Source organism: Leucopleurus acutus (assembly GCF_964270905.1).
Source record: "Leucopleurus acutus genome assembly, chromosome: 17".
Lineage (NCBI taxonomy): Eukaryota > Metazoa > Chordata > Mammalia > Artiodactyla > Delphinidae > Leucopleurus > Leucopleurus acutus.
The window spans coordinates 32,998,223-33,007,176 of NC_139159.1; positions in this window are offsets into that span (position 1 = coordinate 32,998,223).

Below are 8,954 nucleotides of genomic sequence, written 5' to 3' on the forward strand. Positions count from 1 at the left end.
CCAGAAGCATCAAAAATAACCTGCATGTGCAGGGGGGAGACAGCTTTGCTTGTCTCATTTTACATTCTTTCTGATCTCTGGGCTCTGGTGATTTATCTCCCATGGAATGGAACAAGGAGGGGAACAAGTAGGGACAGTCCCTTCGAGCAGCGGTGGCATGCCTGGCATGTCCTTACCTGCCCTCAAGGCTGACTGCTTCCCACACGTATGTTGCCTTGTTTAAGCCTCAAGCCCTCGATCCTTTGTTGAAATACAATAGTTTCATTCCTATGGTTTTCAATACCAAAAACTCAACCTCCAGGAGGGCTAAAGTCTAATTTGTACTCCAAACCAAGTAGCAGTGCAGTTTGCTACTACTGAGACTGAATCCATAAAGACTTCAAGACCACGTCCAGAAGACAAGTTATTATATATAATACCCTAGAAGGTCTGAAACATAATTATCATATACATAGCTGGTCCTTCAGAGCTTTTTACCTATAACATGTTTTTTTTTTTTTTTAACATCTTTATTGGGGTATAATTGCTTTACAATGGTGTGTTAGTTTCTGCTTTATAACAAAGTGAATCAGTCATACATAAACATATGTTCCCATATGTCTTCCCTGTTGTGTCTCCCTCCCTCCCACCCTCCCTATCCCACCCCTCCAGGCTGTCACAAAGCACCGAGCCAATATCCCTGTGCCATGCGGCTGCTTCCCACTAGCTATCTACCTTACTACGTTTGTTAGTGTGTATATGCCCATGACTCTCTCTCGCCCTGTCACAGCTCACCCTTCCCCCTCCCCATAACCTCAAGTCCGTTCTCTAGGAGGTCTGCGTCTTTATTCCTGCTTTACTCCTAGGTTCTTCATGACATTTTTTTTCTTAAATTCCATATATATGTGTTAGCTTACGGTATTTGTCTTTTTCTTTCTGACTTACTTCACTCTGTATGACAGACTCTAGGTCTATCCACCTCATTACAAATAGCTCAATTTCGTTTCTTTTTATGGCTGAGTAATATTCCATTGTATATATGTGCCACATCTTCTTTATCCATTCATCCGATGACGGGCACTTAGGTTGTTTCCATCTCCGGGCTATTGTAAATAGAGCTGCAATGAACATTTTGGTACATGACTCTTTTTGAATTTTGGTTTTCTCAGGGTATATGCCCAGTAGTGGGATTGCTGGGTCATATGGTAGTTCTATTTGTAGTTTTTTAAGGAACCTCCATACTGTTCTCCATAGTGGCTGAACCAATTCACATTCCCACCAGCAGTGCAAGAGTGTTCCCTTTTCTCCACACCCTCTCCAGCATTTATTGTTTCTAGATTTTTTGATGATGGCCATTCTGACTGGTGTGAGATGATATCTCATTGTAGTTTTGATTTGCATTTCTCTAATGATTAATGATGTTGAGCATTCTTTCATGTGTTTGTTGGCAGTCTGTATATCTTCTTTGGAGAAATGTCTATTTAGGTCTTCTGCCCATTTTTGGATTGGGTTGTTTGTTTTCTTGTTATTGAGCTGCATGAGCTGCTTGTAAATTTTGGAGATTAATCCTTTGTCGGTTGCTTCATTTGCAAATATTTTCTCCCATTCTGAGGGTTGTCTTTTGGTCCTGTTTATGGTTTCCTTTGCTGTGCAAAAGCTTTGAAGTTTCATTAGGTCCCATTTGTTTATTTTTGTTTTTATTTCCATTACTCTAGGAGGTGGGTCAGAAAGGATCTTGCTGTGATTTATGTCATAGAGTGTTCTGCCTATGTTTTCCTCTAAGAGTTTGATAGTTTCTGGCCTTACATTTAGGTCTTTAATCCATTTTGAGCTTATTTTTGTGTATGGTGTTAGGGAGTGATCTAATCTCATACTTTTACATGTACCTGTCCAGTTTTCCCAGCACCACTTATTGAAGAGGCTGTCCTTTCTCCATTGTACATTACTGCCACCTTTATCAAAGATAAGGTGTCCATATGTGCATGGGTTTATCTCTGGGCTTTCTATCCTGTTCCATTGATCTATCTTTCTGTTTTTGTGCCAGTACCATACCGTCTTGATAACTGTAGCTTTGTAGTATAGTCTGAAGTCAGGGAGCCTGATTCCTCCAGTTCCTTCTTTCGTTCTCAAGATTGCTTTGGCTATTCGGGGTCTTTTGTGTTTCCATACAAATTGTGAAATTTTTTGTTCTAGTTCTGTGAAAAATGCCAGTGGTAGTTTGATAGGGATTGCATTGAATCTATAGATTGCTTTGGGTAGTAGAGTCATTTTCACAATGTTGATTCTTCCAATCCAAGAACATGGTATATCTCTCCATCTATTTGTATCATCTTTAATTTCTTTCATCAGTGTCTTATAATTTTCTGCATACAGGTCTTTTGTCTCCTTAGGTAGGTTTATTCCTAGATATTTTATTCTTTTTGTTGCAATGGTAAATGGGAGTGTTTTCTTGATTTCACTTTCAGATTTTTCATCATTAGTATATAGGAATGCCAGAGATTTCTGTGCATTAATTTTGTATCCTGCCACTTTACCAAATTCATTGATTAGCTCTAGTAGTTTTCTGGTAGCATCTTTAGGGTTCTCTATGTATAGTATCATGTCATCTGCAAACAGTGACAGCTTTACTTCTTCTTTTCCGATTTGGATTCCTTTTATTTCCTTTTCTTCTCTGATTGCTGTGGCTAAAACTTCCAAAACAATGTTGAATAATAGTGGTGAGAGTGGGCAACCTTGTCTTGTTCCTGATCTTAGTGGAAATGCTTTCAGTTTTTCACCATTGAGGATGATGTTTGCTGTGGGCTTGTCATATATGGCCTTTATTATGTTGAGGAAAGTTCCCTCTATGCCTACTTTCTGCAGGGTTTTTATCATAAATGGGTGTTGAATTTTGTCAAAAGCTTTCTCTGCATCTATTGAGATGATCATATGGTTTTTCTCCTTCAATTTGTTAATATGGTTTATCACATTGATAGATTTGCGTATATTGAAGAATCCTTGCATTCCTGGAATAAACCCCACTTGATCATGGTGTATGATCCTTTTAATGTGCTGTTGGAGTCTGTTTGCTAGTATCTTGTTGAGGATTTTTGCATCTATGTTCATCAGTGATATTGGCCTGTAGTTTTCTTTCTTTGTGACATCCTTGTCTGGTTTTGGTATCAAGGTGATGGTGGCCTCGTAGAAGGAGTTTGAGAGTGGTCCTCCCTCTGCTATATTTTGGAAGAGTTTCAGAAGGATAGGTGTTAGCTCTTCTCTAAATGTTTGATAGAATTCGCCTGTAAAGCCATCTGGTCCTGGGCTTTTCTTTGTTGGAAGGTTGTTAATCACAGTTTCAATTTCAGTGCTTGTGATTGGTCTGTTCATATTTTCTATTTCTTCCTGATTCAGTCTTGGCAGGTTGTGCATTTCTAAGAATTTGTCCATTTCTTCCAGATTGTCCATTTTATTGGCATAGAGTTGCTTGTAGTAATCTCTCATGATCTCTTTTATCTCTGCAGTGTCAGTTGTTACCTCTCCTTTTTCATTTCTAATTCTATTGATTTGAGTCTTCTCCCTTTTTTTCTTGATGAGTCTGGCTAGTGGTTTATCTATTTTGTTTATCTTCTCAAAGAACCAGCTTTTAGTTTTATTGATCTTTGCTATTGTTTCCTTCATTTCTTTTTCATTTATTTCTGATCTGATTTTTATGATTTCTTTCCTTCTGCTAGCTTTGGGGTTTTTTTGTTCTTCTTTCTCTAATTGCTTGAGGTGCAAGGTTAGGTTGTTTATTCGAGATGTTTCCTGCTTCTTAAGGTGGGCTTGTATTGCTATAAACTTCCCCCTTAGAACTGCTTTTGCTGCATCCCACAGGTTTTGGGTCGTTGTGTCTCCATTGTCATTTGTTTCTAGGTATTTTTTGATTTCCTCTTTGATTTCTTCAGTGATATCTTCATTATTAAGTAGTGTATTGTTTAGCCTCCATGTGTTTGTATTTTTTACAGATCTTTTCCTGTAATTGATATCTAGTCTCATGGCGTTGTGGTCAGAAAAGATACTTGATACAATTTCAATTTTCTTAAATTTACCAAGGCTTGATTTGTGACCTAAGATATGATCTATCCTGGAGAATGTTCCATGAGCACTTGAGAAAAATGTGTATTCTGTTGTTTTTGGATGGAGTGTCCTATAAATATCAATTAAGTCCATCTTGTTTAATGTATCATTTAAAGCTTGTGTTTCCTTATTTATTTTCATTTTGGATGATCTGTCCATGGGTGAAAGTGGGGTGTTTAAGTCCCCTACTATGAATGTGTTACTGTCGATTTCCCCTTTTATGGCTGTTAGTATTTGCCTTATGTATTGAGGTGCTCCTATGTTGGGTGCATAAATATTTACAATTGTTATATCTTCTTCTTGGATCGATCCCTTGATCATTATGTAGTGTCCTTCTTTGTCTCTTTTAATAGTCCTTATTTTAAAGTCTATTTTGTCTGATATGAGAATTGCTACTCCAGCTTTCTTTTGGCTTCCATTTGCATGGAATATCTTTTTCCATCCCCTTACTTTCAGTCTGTATGTGTCTCTAGGTCTGAAGTGGGTCTCTTGTAGACAGCATATATAAGGGTCTTGTTTTTGTATCCATTCAGCTAATCTGTGTCTTTTGGTGGGAGCATTTAGTCCATTTACATTTAAGGTAATTATCGATATGTATGTTCCTATTCCCATTTTCTAAATTGTTTTGGGTTCGTTATTATAGGTCTTTTCCTTCTCTTGTGTTTCTTGCCTAGAAAAGATCCTTTAGCATTTGTTGTAAAGCTGGTTTGGTGGTGCTGAACTCTCTCAGCTTTTGCTTGTCTGTAAAGGTTTTAATTTCTCCATCAAATCTGAATGAGATCCTTGCTGGGTAGAGTAGTCTTGGCTGCAGGTTTTTCTCCTTCATCACTTTCAGTATGTCCTGCCACTCCCTTCTGGCTTGTAGGGTTTCTGCTGAGAGATCAGCTGTTAACCTTATGGGGATTCCCTTATGTGTTATTTGTTGTTTTTCCCTTGCTGCTTTTAATATGCTTTCTTTGTATTTAATTTTTGACAGTTTGATTAATATGTGTCTTGGCGTGTTTCTCCTTGTATTTATCTTGTATGGGACTCTCTGTGCTTCCTGGACTTGATTAACTATTTCCTTTCCCATGTTAGGGAAGTTTTCAACTATAATCTCTTCAAATATTTTCTCAGTCCCTTTCTTTTTCTCTTCTTCTTCTGGAACCCCTATAATTCGAATGTTGGTGCGTTTAATGTTGTCCCAGAGGTCTCTGAGACTGTCCTCAGTTCTTTTCATTCTTTTTTCTTTATTCTGCTCTGCAGTAGTTATTTCCACTATTTTATCTTCCAGGTCACTTATCCGTTCTTCTGCCTCAGTTATTCTGCTATTGATCCCATCTAGAGTACTTTTAATTTCATTTATTGTGTTGTTCATCGTTGTTTGTTTCATCTTTAGTTCTTCTAGGTCCTTGTTAACTGATTCTTGCATTTTGTCCAATCTATTGTCCATTCTATCTCCAAGATTTCGGATCAACCTTACTATCATTATTCTGAATTCTCTTTCAGGTAGACTGCCTATTTCCTCTTCATTTGTTAGGTCTGGTGCATTTTTATCTTGCTCCTTTATCTGCTGTGTGTTTTTCTGTCTCCTCATTTTGCTTATCTTACTGTGTTTGGGGTCTCCTTTTTGCAGGCTGCAGGTTCGTAGTTCCTCCTGTTTTTGATGTCTGTCTCCAGTGGCTAAGGTTGGTTCAGTGGGTTGTGTAGGCTTCTTGGTGGAGGGGACTAGTGCCTGTGTTGTGGCGGATGAGGCTGGATCTTGTCTCTCTAGTGGGCAGGTTCACGTCTGGTGGTGTGTTTGGGGGTGTCTGTGGCCTTATTATGATTTTAGGCAGCCTCTCTGCTAATGGGTGAGGTTGTGTTCCTGTTTTGCTAGTTGTTTGGCATAGGTTTTCCAGCACTGTGGCTTGCTGGTCGTTGAGTGAAGCTGGGTGCTGGTGTTAAGATGGAGGTCTCTGGGAGATTTTCGCCGTTTGATATTATGTGGAGCTGGGAGGTCTCTTGTTGATCAGTGTCCTGAAGTTGGCTCTCCTACGTCAGAGGCAGAGCCCTGCCTCCTGGCTGGAGCACCAAAAGCTTTTCATCCACACGGCTCAGGATAAAAGGGAGAAAAAGTAGAGGGAATTAGTAGAAGTATGAGGAAAGAAAGAAGGAAAGGAGGGTAGGAAGGAAGGAAGAAAGAAAGAAGCAAAGAAGGAAAGAAGGCAAGAAGGAAAGAAAGGAGGGAGGGAGGGAGGAAGGAAGGAAGGAGGGAAAGAAGGAAGAAAGACAGAAAGAAAGAAGATACAGTAAAAATAAAATAAAGTATAATAAAGTTATTGAATTAAAAAATTCTTATTTAGAAAAAAAAAAAGGGACGGAAAGAACCTTAGGACAAATGTTGGCAGCAAAGCTATACAGACAAAATCTTACACAGAAGCGTACACATACACCCTCACTAAAAGAGGTAAATGGGGAAAAATCCTAAATCTTGCTGTCAGAGACCACCTCCTCAATCTGGGATGATTCGTTGTCTAAAGGAGGGAAGGAAGGACAGAAAGAAAGAAAGAAAGAACGAAGGTAAAGTATAATATTGTTATTAAAATTAATTATTAAGAAAAAAATTTAAAAAAACATGGACGGATAGAACTCTAGGACAAATGCTGGAAGCAAGACTATACAGACAAGATCTCACACAGAAGCATACACATACACATTCACAAAAAGAGGAAAGGGGAAAAAATCATAGATCTTGCTCCTAAAGTCCACTTCCTTAATTTGGGATGATTGGTTGTCTATTCAGGTATTCCATAGATGCAGGGTATATCAAGTTGATTGTGGAGCTTTAATCCACTGCTTCTGAGGCTGCTGGGAGAGATTTCCCTTTCTCTTCTTTGTTCTCACAGCTCTCAGGGCTCAGCTTTGGATTTGGCCCTGCCACTGCGTGTAGATCGCTGGAGGGCGTCTGTTTTTTGCTCAGACAGGATGGGGTTAAAAGAGCCGCTGATTGGGGGCTCTGGCGCACTCAGGCCGGCGGGGACGGAGGGGCACAGAGTGCGGGGCGGGCCTGCGGTGGCAAAGGCCGGCGTGACTTTGCACCAGCCTGAGGCGCGCTGTGCGCTGTCCCGGGGAAGTTGTCCCTGGATCCCGGGAACCTGGCAGTGGCGGGCTGCACAGGCTCCGCGGAAGAGGGGTGTGGAGAGTGACCTGTGCTCGCACACAGGCCCCTCGGTGGCGGCAGCAGCAGCCTTAACGTCTCCCGCCCGCCTCTGGGGTCCGCGCTTTCAGCCGCGGCTCGCGCCCGCCTCTGGGGTCCGCGCTTTCAGCCGCGGCTCGCGCCCGTCTCTGGATTCTGCGCTTTCAGCCGCGGCTCGCGCCCGTCTCTGGATTCCGCGCTTTCAGCTGCGGCTCGCGCCCGTCTCTGGGGTTCGCGCTTTTAGCCGCGGCTCGCGCCCGTCTCTGGAGTTCCTTTAAGCAGCGTTCTTAAACCCCTCTCCTCACGCCCCAGGAAACAAAGAGGGAAGGAAAAGTCTCCTGCCTCTTCGGCAGGTGCAGGCTTTTTCCCCCCCGGACTCCCTCCCGGCTAGCTGTGGTGCACTAACCCCTTCAGGCTATGTTCAAGCCGCCAACCCCAGTCCTCTCCCTGCGCTCCGGCCTCAGCTCGCAGCCCCGCCCGCCCCGGCGGGTGAGCAGACAAGCCTCTCGGGCTGGTGAGTGCCGGTCGGCACCGATCCTCTGTGCGGGAATCTCCCCGCTTTGCCCTCCGCACCCGTTGCTGTGCAGTCCTCCGCAGCTTCGAAGCTCCCCCCTCCGCCTCCGCAGTCTCCGCCCGCGAAGGGGCTTCCTAGTGTGTGGAAACTTTTCCGCCTTCACAGCTCCCTCCCACTGGTGCAGGTGCCGTCCCTATTCTTTTGTCTCTGTTTTTTCTTTTGTCCTACCCATGTACGTGGGGAGTTTCTTGCCTTTTGGGAGGTCTGAGGTCTTCTGCCAGCCTTCAGTAGGTGTTCTGTAGGAGTTGTTCCACGTGTATATGTATTTCTGGTGTATCTGTGGGAGGAAGGTGATCTCCGCGTCTTACTCTTCCGCCATCTTCCGCCTTCCTCTATAACATGTTTTTTGATGAAAGTTATTTAATGTACTGGAGATAACTGTGACTTACTGATCAAATATTTGAATACTTAAACTTACCTGGGATTTCATTTCTGCTGAAAGAAAAAGGTAGAACAGGACTCACTAAAACAAACAAACAAACATTAGAAATGAAAGTAAAAATCTTAACACACACTATCACTTTTGGAAGCAGCATAGAGGGGCAGTCAACGGTAAAACACTGGTGAAATAGGTCAAAACTCTAGGCCAAAAATCCATTATTATTATCATCAGTGACAGTACCACAACTGTGCCCTTCAGAATTAATAATCACTCCTAAGAATCTTCATTTGGCACCAGATGATGCGGTTAAGAGAAACACTCTGGGAGGTTTTGAATCAGACTTGGTTTTTTGTTAGCCAAGTTACAGGAGAATTTTTAAAGTGGGGGGAAGGGAAGAAGGAAACGGACCAGGAAAAGAATTTAAGCCATCATCTATAAACCAACAAAGCACTGATAGTTCCGAACATTATGTCAGACACTAAAATGACTGATATAGGCTCAAGTGGTTTACAAAACCTATAAAAAGACTACACCAGCAAAGTCCCCATTTATCTGTAGAGTTCAGAAACTAAAACAAGGAATATTTTAGCTTAAAAGCTTATCTCAAGAGAATCATACACATTTCACATGAATAAAAATACCTGAAACCAAACATTTTTAAAAGCTCCAATACCCAAAATATAAAGAAAAATATTAATTCAGAAGACTCAATCAATCCATGATAATCACAAAACGGCTGGGCAATCTCTATCTCCCTTCCACACTAA